Raw genomic sequence first — 12,049 nt, forward strand, 5'->3', positions numbered from 1 at the left:
ATAACCGGATGTTTGTTCCTGACGTGGTCCGCTCCTCGGTCCTGGAGTGGGCCCACTCCTCCAGGCTTGCCTGCCACCCGGGCACCCGTCGGACTCTGGCCTTTGTGCGACAAAACTTTTGGGGGCCTACCATGATTCCTGACTTCTCCGCCGCATGCACGGTCTGTGCGCAGAACAAGACTCCTCGGCAAGCTCTGGCTGGTCTCCTTTAAACTCTGCCTGTCCCTCATCGTCCCTGGTCTCTCATATCCCTGGACTTTGTCACGGGTCTCCCCCCATCTGAAGGCAACACCGCCATCCTGACAGTAGTGGATCGGTTTTACAAAGCCGCTCAGTTCATTCCTCTCCCGAAAGCAACCCTTCGCCAAAGAGATGGCCCAGCTCAAGGTGCAGCACATCTTCTGGATCCATGGACTCCCAGTAGACATTGTCTCTGACCGGGGTCCTCAGTTCTCGTCCCGGTTCTGGAAAGCGTTCTGCACACTCATTGGGTCGTCGACCAGCCTGTCCTTCGGGTTCCACCCGCAGTCCAACGGCCAGTCGGAGCGAGACAACCAAGACTTTGAAACTTCTCTTCACTAGCTGGTCTCCGCCAACCTCACCACCTGGAGCCAGCAACTAGTGTGGGTCGAATACGCACACAACACCCTTTCTTGCTCTGCCACGGGTTTCTCTCCCTTTGATTGTTCCCTGGACTATCAGCCCCCGCTCTTCCCTGAGCAAGAGGAAGAGGTCGGCATACCTTCGGCCCAGATGTTTGACCGCCGCTGTCGTCGTACCTGGAAGAGAGCCCGGTCGGCTCTTCTCAAGACCACCTCCAGGTATCGACAACAAGCGGACCGCCACCGGACCCCGGCTCCCCAGTATTGTCTCGCACAGAAGGTATGGCTGTCCACCCGGGATCTGCTCCTCCTGGTGGAGTCCGGCAAACTTCCCCCCTGTTTATCTGCCCTTTCCCAAGGTCATTAGCACCTCTGCTGTTCGTCTTCTGTTGCTCCGTACCCTCTGTATTCATCCCACTTTTCATGTGTCTAAAATCAAACCCATGTCTAACAGCCCTTTGTCTCCTGTTTCCAAGGTTTAATTTATACCTGTGTTCACCCTACCTGACACCCTAGACCCACTCCAATTTGCTTACCGCCCCAATAGGTCCACAGACGACACAATTGCAATCACACTGCACACTGCCCTAACCCATCTGGACAAGAGGAATACCTATGTAAGAATGCTGTTCATCGACTACAGCTCAGCATTTAACACCATAGTACCCTCCAAACTCGTCATTACGCTCGAGACCCTGGGTCTCGATCCCGCCCCGTGCAACTGGGTCCTGGACTTTCTGACGGGCCGCCCCCAGGTGGTGAGGGTAGGAAACAACATCTCCACCTCGCTGATCCTCAACACTGGGGCCCCACAAGGGTGTGTTCTCAGCCCTCTCCTGTACTCCCTGTTCACCCATGACCGCGTGGCCATGCACGCCTCCAACTCAATCATCAAGTTTGCAGACGACACTACAGTGGTAGGCTTGATTACCAACAACGACGAGACGGCCTACAGGGAGGAGGTGGGGGCCCTTGGAGTGTGGTGTCAGGAAAATAACCTCACACTCAATGTCAACAAAACAAATGAGATGATCGTGGACTTCAGGAAGCAGAGGGAGCACCCCCCTATCTACATCTACGGGATAGTAGTGGAGAAGGTGTAAAGTTTTAAGTTCCTCAGCGTACACATCACGGACAAACTGAATTGGTCCACCCACACAGACAGCGTTGTGAAGAAGGCGCAACAGCGCCTCTTCAACCTCAGGAGGTTGAAGAAATTTGGCTTGTCACCAAAAACACTCACAAACTTTTACAGATGCACAACCAAGAGCATCCTGTCGGGCTGTATCAACACCTGGTACGGCAACTGCTCCGCCCACAACCGCAAGGCTCTCCAGAGGGTAGTGAGGTCTGCACAACGCATCACCGGGGGCAAACTACCTGCCCTCCAGGACACCTACACCACCCGATGTCACAGGAAGGCCAAAAAGATCATCAAGGACAACAACCACCCGAGCCACTGCCTGTTCACCCCACTATCATCCAGAAGGCGAGGTCAGGATAGGTACATCAAAGCTGGGACCGAGAGACTGAAAAACAGCTTCTATCTCAAGGCCATCAGACTGTTAAACAGCCATCACTAACATAGAGTTAGTGATGGCTGCTGCCAACATACTGACTCAAATCTCTAGCCACTTTAATAATTAAAAATTGGATGTAATAAATGTATCACTAGTCACTTTAAACAATGCCACTTTATATCATGTTTACATACCCTACATTACTCATCTCATATGTATATACTGTACTCTATACCATCTACTGCATCTTGCCTATGCCGTTCGGCCATCGCTCATCCATATATTTATATGTACATATTCCTATTCATTCCTTTAGACTTGTGTGTATAAGGTAGTTGTTGTGAAATTGTTAGATTAATTGTTAGATATTACTGCATGGTCGGAACTAGAAGCACAAGCATTTCGCTACACTCGCATTAACATCTGCTAACCAAGTGTATGTGACCAATAAAATTTGATGATGAAATATGAACTAATTTACATTTGTCATTCAGGAGACTATCTTATCCAGAGCGACTAGTGAGTACATACATTTTCATATTTGTTGCTATTGGTCCCCCGTGGGAATCAAACCCACAACCCTATGCTCTACCATCTGAGCCACACGGGACTAATTTACCACCTGGTGATATCACCAGGCAGGCCAAAACTCCTAGCCACCAAGACAGGAAGAAATTTCAGGCTGTCTTTTCAAACAACTCTTACACACTAAAAGGGCATGATCATCATTTTCACAATTTCACAGTATTATTCCAACCTCATAGTGTGGAAATATATATAAAACACAGGAAAATCACATTTTTAAGAGACTCAACCTGCACTGCTCCAGTCCAAATAAACTCTAAATCATTGAACCTAGTTGGGAGATATGCTCCTGTAGGCTGCTTCTCTATACAAGTCTAGATAGCATTTTAGACAGTTATGATTGCGATGTTCTTTGGGCAGCAATTTACTCTCATTAAGTGGCATTGCAAGATATAGTGGTAGATTGCTTCTGGTGCTAAGAATTACAGTAGGGGACATCTTTCCATGCAACACACCTAGTTATTTGGTTATCACTCATTTGGTTTTGACCATTTACACAGTAGCTTCAGTTGTGGAATGCTATCTCTAACGGAAGACTCTTATTAAAGAGATCAGTTAAGTTTTGCTTTCCATGAGTTTCTAGGAATTTACTTGACATCTCTGCCTAATTTGCAGGGCCCTTTACACAAGGATGTGCTAGAAGTTCGTAGAAGCTTGACTAGATAAGGATTTAACCAAATGTCTTAACCTGGTGATCTACTTAACCCTAACCACTGATTCCCCCAAACCATGTAAACCTTATCTGGGTGGATAATGAGATGCCAGATGGTCTATACTTAGTGTGCAAATTCAAAATCAATACATTTGCTTAGCAGTTGGTCTCCTGTTTTCTTTAACTCTATTTACATAGGTCTTTTAAATTTACGATGAAACTGTAGGCCTGTTTCTTACAAAAATAGTACCCTCCTGGATTCTACATGTACCTAACCTTTGATATATGGCTGGTGTGGTTGTCTTGCCCTCATTCGCCTAGTCACTTTAGAAAATGATTTACTTGTTCTCATACCAACAACAAATCCGTTCATCTTGTCCCAGCAAACAGACAGCGCTCACACAGCTCTTTCACCATTAAACATTTATTCATCGTCTTAGCTCTACTTCCAGCTATGCAAAGATTAAAAAATTACCAGAATTCAGAAATTAAATGTTAAACATTATTCAAATGCTCACGATCAGACTATGTAAGATGTTCTACATGTAACTAAGTTAAATTAAGACTAACAAATGGTTATACTACACATAATGGGTCAAAATAAAAACACATCGATTCTGTGTGGCTAACTAAAGACCTTAATATTAATCTGACCATCCACATGAAAGTCAACATTGTTGAGCTTGAATTGATCCTTGTGAGCGCAAGAGCCAAAGCTGAACGTTTATTGCACCAGGATGAATGATCTGCAGTAGTAATAGTAGAGAAAATGGCCATCACGGTTTGCCGTGGATCCCAGTCCAGCATTAGGGGAGGGGCATCTCGTAGGGACGTGGTGAGAAGCGATGGGGACATCCAGTCTGAGCTAGCAGTCTTCCTGCCTTCAGCGCAGACCTTCATAAACATCACCTCACAGTCCATTGAGAAACCCACCTCAAACCTGCAGAGGAAAAGAAAGGGAGACAGAAAAGTGAGTACATCAAGTGCATCCAAAACATCAAGTGCATAAATAAATAAAATGTCCTTGAAGTTCTGTCAAAAAAATTAGTTGAGTAGGTTGAGTAATCTAATTTGACAACTATGGTCATGTAAATACAATATGAAAGTGCACAAACCCCATACCACACAATAAATGTATCTGAGGTATTGGGTGTGTGTGCGATGGTGGTTCTTTCCACTGTGTAAATTGCGGTGGATAGAAGATGGGGGGCGAGGGTTGCGTACGTGGATGGGTCTTTGGCTCCATCCTTGGGGGGCGTAAAGGCAGGGTTAGGAGCGGTGGTCCATGGGTACGTTCATCTTCATCTCGTTCTCCAGGATCTGGACCAGCTGCTGCATGGAGGGCAGGTGACCCGACTCCAGCTTGGACCACACTGGCACATCTGCCCAGGGAGGTACAAACACACCAACTCTCAACACTTCTGTGTGGTATTTTACAATGACGTCTATGCAGGGTCCGTAAAGGATTTGTGCATACTTACGCAAAGGCAAAGTGAGCCTTACCGTTTAATGTGACTTCAAAAGCTCCTGTTGACATACACTGGTTTTCAATCATGTTGCTGAAAAAGAATACCATCATGCAGGCATAAATCTGAAAGAGAGAGAGAAATTCAATATCACCATCAATCAATTACGAGCAAAAGTTGAACTTCAAGTTAAAATGTTTCATTGGTCAATATGCACATCGGTTCTGCCAAGGACAAGGGCGCAAAATTCCGTAGCCCTTCTGTCTGTGTACCCAGCCCAGGGAAACACACCAACATGTTACCTTGGAGATCCAGGTTGACAATACACAAACAAAGACTGCATCATCTACTCACTGTCCCAAATGAGTCATTAATGACATCCCATGGGTACAGTGTGTCTCTTGAGGTACTGACTATTCTTGTCTACATCTACCCTTTAATTTCCATTAGAGCCGGTATGCCTGTGATGCTAACACCAAGTGTTATTTCAAATTTTAAACGAGAGTCTTACCTTATTCTCCTGACCCCAGACCCAGATGCCTGGGGCTTGCATACCGCAGAGGGCGAAGGGGTCCTTGCCGATAATGATCAGTCCGATCAGTGCCAGCTTGAACATGGACAGGAAGGAAGCAACGTGGCTGAGGACAGCAAACAAGAAGATAATAACGTCAACTTCCAGAGAGACGGTTCTACCCAAAGACAGGCTGCACCACTATATAACTAATTTTATAAACATACATACAGATATACATGATTTTTTTTTACTTTATCCGTTATCATACAAGACAATTTTTTGCTTTAGATGGCAGGAAATGGCAGTTACAAGTGTCCGAAAAAGCTAAAACCTGAGTCCAAAGGAGGGCAACTTGTTGATAACAACCACAAGGGAGAATACATTGCAACACGCGTCAAGTGTTTACACAGTATGGTGGCACACAGTGTAATTTACCGGTAGAGGGGTAGAGGAAGGTAGTTCTCCCCCTCAATGCGGATGTCTGGGTACCGCTGGTACAAGACCTGCATGTACTCCTCAAACACCCGCTTATACCCTCAGGAGATGCTGGGTGAGAGAAGGAGAGAGAGATAGACAAACCGGGCCACAGGGGAACAGACAGTGAGACACGCTGAAAAAAAACAGTCTTTAGAGTCAAGGCTATATACACTTGGCCACAGCCAAACAACCCTAAACATCAAAGAGTCCAAGGTTATCTTCGTTCCCTTGTTGTGTCTTCCATGCATTGTATGCTGCCTGCAAAGCATGAGGTGACCTTCCATTGCTGTATGGCACACGGTTTATCTACTGTCCAAATGCATTATTAAAATACTTAAAAGGCATTTCACATTCCAAACACATCCCTTGGTCTGAGTTAATCTCATTCTCTTGACATGGTAGATATTAATCCAACCGGTAGTGACCACATGGGGACGCAAATCGCAAAATTAGCTATTTGACAGCGGAAGTAACTAGAATAGTATGTTTGTTTTTTTACAACCTCGCAACTACAGATTCATTAACAACAGACAAAACACGGTTGTAATTTAGTTACATAAACATTTGGATGTTGCTAGCTAACCAAAATACGGTGTTACATGGATACTGTAAGGATTCTTTGACTGCACCCACCCAATTTCCTGAGCAGAATTAGCTAACAGGATTTAACTAGCTGTTCACAGCTAACGTCATACGGGGAAGTAGTTGATGCTAGCTGAACAACAAGACAAGATGTCTGCTCAAAGTGTCCTCGCTTAACTTACCAGATTTGGAATTTAAGAAGTGGTCCTGTTGCAAACTGCATCTTCATTTTCTTAAGGCCGCTGTTATCAGCCGACGCAGCACAGTACAGGGAGAGAACTAGAAACAGGAGCGAAAAGGGTAGCCACCTCTTCGCCATTTCTCCTTCGATTTGTCCACCTGTGTCGTGAGCAACAATAGTGTAATCGGCGGCTCGCCTTCAAAATAAAAGTCCCCAATTGAAACTAATGCAAAAATTTGACTAGATAATGCTAAACAAGTTTGTAATGTTGTTATATAAATTCTACAAAATACAATAATTAGTTAACTTGACCAAAAACACTGTTGAAATTGCACTCTGTATGCAATGGCGACCCATCATTCAGGGCAGAGCCCAACCTGTTTAGCAGATAAAATAAAAAAACATTTGTGGTTGCCTGTTTTGCATGTTATTTTGGGATTAATACGTGTCACATATCAGTTTGGAAACAATGTACAAAATCGTATAATTGGGATAATAAAGCCACATACAAACATGGTCTCTTTTTTGCTTTCTTGAGTAAGGCAGCTCCAAAATGCAGGTGGATGGGCAGCCGGCAGAAAATACAGAGCGTAAGGTAATCTCTAGCTGCGCCATGATTGGCTCAGTGTTCTGCCACTCAGGGGGACACTAGTCACTGCAAAATCTACAGGGAGAGCTAGAAAGTTCAAGCCCCTTTGGGTGCTGCCATAGATTTACATCAGAAGTGCCAATCCAAGGCTCAAGGTCATTGGCCACAGATAAAACGACCTCAAATCACGTTATATCTACCGTAGCTTTGATTGGACTGATCATGTTAACATCATACTTTAAAAACTATAGCTAGCAAGCTAGACAAGCAGTCGTCATAAATCAAGTCGACGATCTACTGGCAAATCCTTTTCTTGTCATATTAAGAGAAATTATAGATAAAACGTATCGGTGCTCATCGGCCATTGGACATAAACATTACACAGCGTTGCAAAGCAATCACTAGCCTGCTATTCAGTGGAGTGGGTGTGTGGTCCAAGTCTGGGTTTAAGGGTCTCTTTTCCAAGCTTAAAAGCATAAACATTCACATGCAACACTTTGGAACAGAAAAGCTAGTGAATACATTGGCCATGCTGTCAATCCTCTCCCTCAATGTGAGCAAGACAAAGGATCTGATCGTGGACTACAGGAAAAAGCGGGCCGAACAGGCCCCCAGTAGTGGAGCGGGTCGAGAGTTTCAAGTTCCATGGTGTCCACATCACCAATGACTATCATGGTCCAAACATACCAAGACAGTTGTGAAGAGGGCACGACAAAACCTTTTCCCCCTCAGGAGACTGAAAAGATTTGGCATGGGTCCTCAGATCCTCAAAAGATTCTACAGCTGCACCATCGAGAGCATCCTGACCGGTTGCATCACTGCCTGGTATGGCAACTGCTTGGCATCTGACCGTAAGGTGCTATAGAGGGTAATGCGTACGGCCCAGTACATCACTGGAGCCAAACTTCCTGCCATCCAGGACCTATATACTGTAATAGAGGAAAGGCCATAAAATTGGCAGAGACTCCAGTCACCCTAGTTAAAGACTGTTTTCTCTTCTACCGCACGGCAAGAGGTACCGGAGGGCCAAGTCTAGGACCAAAAGGCTCCTCAACAGCTTCTAAGCCATAAGACTGCTGAGCAATTAATAAAATGGCCACCAGACTATTTACATTGATCCCCCTCCCTTTTGTACACTGCTGCTACTCACTGTTTATCATCTATGCATAGTCACTTCACACCTACCTACATGTACAAATGACCTGAACTAACCTGTACCCCCGCACATTGACTCAGTACCGGTACCCCCTGTAAATAGCCTCGTTATTGTTATTCTTATTGTGTTACTTTTTATTATTATTTTTTACTTCAGTCTATTTGATAAATATTTTTATCTTCTTGAACTGCACTGTTGGTTAAGGGCTTGTAAGTAAGCATTTCACGGTAAGGTCTACATGTTGTATTCGGCGCATGTGACAAATAAAGTTTGATTTGATTGCCAGACTTTTCATGACAAATTTGACCACAGGAAGGACCGCCGCGCCAAAATCCTGTTCAAGTGAGCACAGCACAATGGTGAGTCCAAAAATGTATTGTATGCTGCTTCATAAATTAAGTACTATTCCAGGGAGATATGTATAGTGTAGCTAAGAAAGTAATACTATGTGTATGTTGTGTAGTAAGCTGTTAGTAGCCCATGTGCATCACCCTAATAATTTGGTCCCTTTCCCAATCATAACCTAGCCTAGTGTTCTGACTTGGTGGTGCACATGTAGCCTATAGCCTGTTTCAGAGAAATGTCATCAAATATTTTAAGAGCTTTCATTGTCTGCCTATATGCCCCCTTTATTTATCCTACGGTTCTGACTTGGTGTACAGGGAGAACACTGTAAGAACGGCCCATATTCTGAATTCTGTCGCTGTATATTTCAATAGTGCTGAACAAATAGTTATATTGACTACATCCGTCCTAGTTTGCTCATTAATGTCTTAATCAAAATAGTTTGTACATCTCAATTGTCAGTAGGAACCACATTTGTTTAAGCAAGTCAGCCATATCAGCCATGTTTTTTAAAAAGGCATTAAATGAGGCTGAATGAACTGTTTCGCTGCCAGACAAGGCTCCGCTGATAGACAGGTGTAGCAGTGGTAAGGATTCACTCCATGGTGCTGAAAAGAAAGCTCTGCTGTTGGGACAGCTTTATGTAGGCCCTAACAGTTTGTGGGCATTGTTTGTCACAGTTATAGTGAAATTAATGTATTGTTTAGTGTTGTGGCTTCGCTGGCACGCATCTAAAAACATTTTTGGGGGTTTGCCCCACCAAGATTTACATGCTAAAATCACCACTGTGTGTATGTATAGACTTCAGAATTGCCAGTGGTGTAAAGTACTGTCAGCGTGTGTAAAAGAGGCGAAGTCAGGTGCATGAGAGTAGCGTGATGTAAACAGGCACACTTTATTAAAGTTCCAAAGCGAGAGCACAACATAAATAAAATGCTCTCAAAAACATGGAACATAACAAAAGTAAAGCATGTAAAAAGACACCACAGCAACATGAAACAATTACACACAAAACATGATGGGAAGCAGAGGGTTAAATACAAGTAGCTTAATTGGGGAAATGAAAACCAGGTGTGTATGGAAACAAGACAAGACAAATGGATATGAAAAATGGAGCGGCGATGGCTAGAAAGCCGGTGACGTCGATTGCCGCCCGAACAAGGAGAGGAGCCGACTTCAACGGAAGTCGTGACAAGTACTGAAGTAAAAATACATTAAAGTACTAGTTCAGTAGTTTTTTGGGGTATCTGTACTTAACTACTCATATTTTTGACTACTTTTACTTTTACTTAGCTACATTCCGAAAGAAAATATAGTACTTTTTACTCCATACATTTTCCCTGACAACCCAAAGTACTCGTTACATTTTGAATGCTGAGCAGGACAGGGAAATTGTGAAATTGACGCACTTATCAAGAGAACACGTGGTCATCCCTACCGCCTATGGTCTGGCAGACTCACTTAACAGAAATGCATCTTTTGTAAATAATGTCTGAGTGTTGGAGTGTGCCCCTGGCTATCTGTAAATAATGTCTGAGTGTTGGAGTGTGCCCCTGGCTATCTGTAAATAATGTCTGAGTGTTGGAGTGTGCCCCTGGCTATCTGTAAATAATGTCTGAGTGTTGGAGTGTGCCCCTGGCTATCTGTAAATAATGTCTGAGTGTTGGAGTGTGTCCCAGGCTATCTGTAAATAATGTCTGAGTGTTGGAGTGTGCCCCTGGCTATCTGTAAATAATGTCTGAGTGTTGGAGTGTGCCCCTGGCTATCTGTAAATAATATCTGAGTGTTGGAGTGTGCCCCTGGCTATCTGTAAATAATGTCTGAGTGTTGGAGTGTGCCCCTGGCTATCTGTAAATAATATCTGAGTGTTGGAGTGTGCCCCTGGCTATCTGTAAATAATGTCTGAGTGTTGGAGTGTGCCCCTGGCTATCTGTAAATAATGTCTGAGTGTTGGAGTGTGCCCCTGGCTATCTGTAAATAATGTCTGAGTGTTGGAGTGTGCCCCTGGCTATCTGTAAATAATGTCTGAGTGTTGGAGTGTGCCCCTGGCTATCCATACATTTTAAAAACAAGAAAATGGTGCCCTCTGCTTTGCTTAATGTAAGGAATTTGAAATAATTTACACTTTTACTTCTACTACTTTACTAATTTTGATACTTAAGTATATTTTAGCAATTACATTTACTTTTGATACTTAAGTATATTTAAAACCAAACACTTTTAGACTTTTACTCAAATACTATTTTACTGAGTGACTTTCACTTTTACTTGAGTAACTTTCTATTAGGGTATGTATACTTTTACTCACGTATGACAATTAGGTACTTTTTCCACCACTGAGAATTGCATTGGGGGCATACTTTTGCAATGCACAGCCTTAACGATGGCTCTTGGGTCAATGAAATGAGGTATCAGCCTACTCAGTGACACCAACAGATTACATTTATGAAGAGTTTACACAAATATTAGCATCATAGCTTTTATTACGGAGGTTTTACTGGGAGGGAAATCACCTCACTATTCAGCCCTAAAAATTCATATTGTAATGTATAGCCTTTATGGATCTTGGGTCCATGAAATGGGGTATCAGCCTACTCACTGACACACACAGAACACAACTGTGAAGAGTTTTCACGAATATTAGCTTTGTAGCTCTTAGCTCTAGCCTAAATTCACCTGTTGGTTTTGACTGTTGATCTGCACCGTAAGGAACTCGCGAATGCCTGGTATCCAAACATGCATGGCTTGAGAGATGCGGTCACCGGTTGGAAAGGCACACACCTGTCTATAGTATGCTTTTGCTACAAATTGTCAGCATGCGCCATTAGAGCTGCATGCTCAAATTCAGCTTGGGCTCTCGTGTGTGGACAAGGCTGTTGGTCTTCTGCTGACAGAGCTCACTTTACGTTGCACAGATACCACTGAAACATTGTCATCTTTTTTTACGTCTTAATGTTCTTGTGTTAACTGGAAATGGTATTTCTGCAGTCAAATCCATCACTGTCACCCATGTTTTCCTGTAATTTCTTTAGTTTGTCCACTTTTGGCTGACACTAGTTGTCATGGTCCTGCTCTCTCTCCTGTTCAGACAGTAGGGCTTGTAAGCCTACTGAACACTGGAGTGCAATGAAATATTTAGCCAGGTCACTGAATGTTTTCACGTGCCTCTGTATGATCAATGAGTTCTGATTAAACACAAGAAGTGGATCAATTACATTTTGAGTGCTGGTGAGCTGAGCCAGTTTTGCCTTCCGAGCATTTTTTAGGATGGCAACTTTCTCATCCATAGCTTTCACATTTATCTTTGGTCTCTCTTTTTCTGAGACATTTTTTCATTCTCATCCATAGTTTCAGATTCCACATTACACATTGTCAACGTT

At 43.6% G+C, this 12,049-nt stretch overlaps 1 pseudogene; it reads right to left on the minus strand.

The window, feature by feature from the left end:
• Positions 1-3,767: 3,767 nt before the first annotated feature.
• LOC139551006 (thioredoxin reductase-like selenoprotein T1a) lies at positions 3,768-7,144 on the minus strand (annotated as a pseudogene).
• Positions 7,145-12,049: the final 4,905 nt, after the last annotated feature.

Source organism: Salvelinus alpinus, chromosome 23 (assembly GCF_045679555.1).
Source record: "Salvelinus alpinus chromosome 23, SLU_Salpinus.1, whole genome shotgun sequence".
NCBI classification, from domain to species: domain Eukaryota; kingdom Metazoa; phylum Chordata; class Actinopteri; order Salmoniformes; family Salmonidae; genus Salvelinus; species Salvelinus alpinus.